General features: G+C 32.0%; 1 protein-coding gene across 3 annotated transcripts in view; it reads left to right on the top strand.

Moving 5' to 3' along the window:
- Positions 1 to 733: 733 nt before the first annotated feature.
- The window catches only part of LOC106867789 (nuclear pore complex protein Nup98-Nup96), a 114,383-nt gene continuing 113,709 nt past the window's right edge, over positions 734 to 1,407 (top strand). For 2 of the 3 annotated variants that reach the window (XM_052973671.1, XM_052973668.1), the window contains exon 1: positions 735 to 829. The gene's annotated coding sequence lies outside the window, so the exon portion shown is untranslated. Of the gene's footprint in view, positions 830 to 1,407 lie in introns of all 3 variants that reach the window. The other variant, XM_052973670.1, reaches the window with a different exon arrangement.

Raw genomic sequence — 1,407 nt, 5'->3', positions numbered from 1 at the left:
AATGGATGAACGGCAAAGTCAACTCCAACAGAATTTGAACTCTGAACGAAAAAAAAACCAAAAAAAAAACCGGACAAAATACCGCTTAACATTTTTTCTCGGTGTACTAATGAGTCTGCCAGGTCGCCACCTTTCTTTCTATCATACCTTTCATTCTTTCGGGATCGATAAAATAGTAACAGTAGAGTAGTAAGGTCACTTTAATCGACATGTCCTTTCCCCGAAATTGCTGGTCTTGTGCCAAAATTTGAAATCAACATTAACTGATAAAGGAATTAGATAAAGGCACCTCTGCGAAAGAGATATTGCCTAAATCTAAGAGAAACCACACGCTAGTTTTTTTTTAAAGGATATATTATAGTGTAAGAAGAGATAAACTATCTGAAAAGATAGGAGCGTCGCAGAATAACTTGCATCAAACTATACAATAAAATAATGTACTGGTGTCGGGTTGTTTCATTTTTCACTTTTCTCATTATTTCATTTCTCAAATGTTACTTTCCTTTACTTGTTTATTAAATCCTGTCATGTTCACAAGTGCTTTCACTTCTCTTAGTGTCCCCTGTTCTATTCTGATTCTACACTTCAAACTCCTCTTTCACCTTCCCAACTTCTCCTACTAACGGCGTTACTCAGTTGTCTCTGTACTATACAAAAAGAATTACAAGAAAAACAAAGAAACACAACAATAATATTTATTTTACAACGCAGGACACAGGAGGATTATAAGAGAGTCCTATAAAGGGGGAAAACTACCTACTTCCGGGTTAACTTGCCGCCATTTCATTTTATTCATATTCATCATTTTTTTAATCTTATAACAACATCAGTAAGTATTCGTTATATACATCCTGTTATGATCAAATGTAGTTATATCCCGTTTATTATGAGATTTTATTACAGTTTACATTTAAATTTCGTTATACTTCTACACACACGCACACTCATATATATATATACTGAATTTAATATAAAGAACTCAAAATTACGCGCGCTGCTTTCACACTCGTACGTTAGTCCATTTGTGTATCGAAACGCTTACACATGTAAATATAGTGTGAGTACCTACATCGGTATCTATATATATATGTACGTGTATACAAATATGTTTACACACCGAAACAAACGCACATATTTATAGATATATAAGCTTTACGTATTTATTTATATGTCTGTATAATGTATATAAATATATATATATATATACAACATGGGCGGAGGTAAAGAATGCGTATACCACCCGTTTTCGCCGTAATCCTAAACCCTAGACATAACCCCTAACCCTATACACCTGGTGTGCGTATTCTTTATTTTCCCTATAATATGTATATATCTATATATACTGTACATATATATATATATATATACATATATATATATATATATATATATATATATATATATATA

The sequence above is a fragment of the Octopus bimaculoides genome, chromosome 16 (genome assembly GCF_001194135.2).
Source record: "Octopus bimaculoides isolate UCB-OBI-ISO-001 chromosome 16, ASM119413v2, whole genome shotgun sequence".
Lineage (NCBI taxonomy): Eukaryota > Metazoa > Mollusca > Cephalopoda > Octopoda > Octopodidae > Octopus > Octopus bimaculoides.
This window is presented reverse-complemented; position numbering and strand designations above follow the sequence as displayed.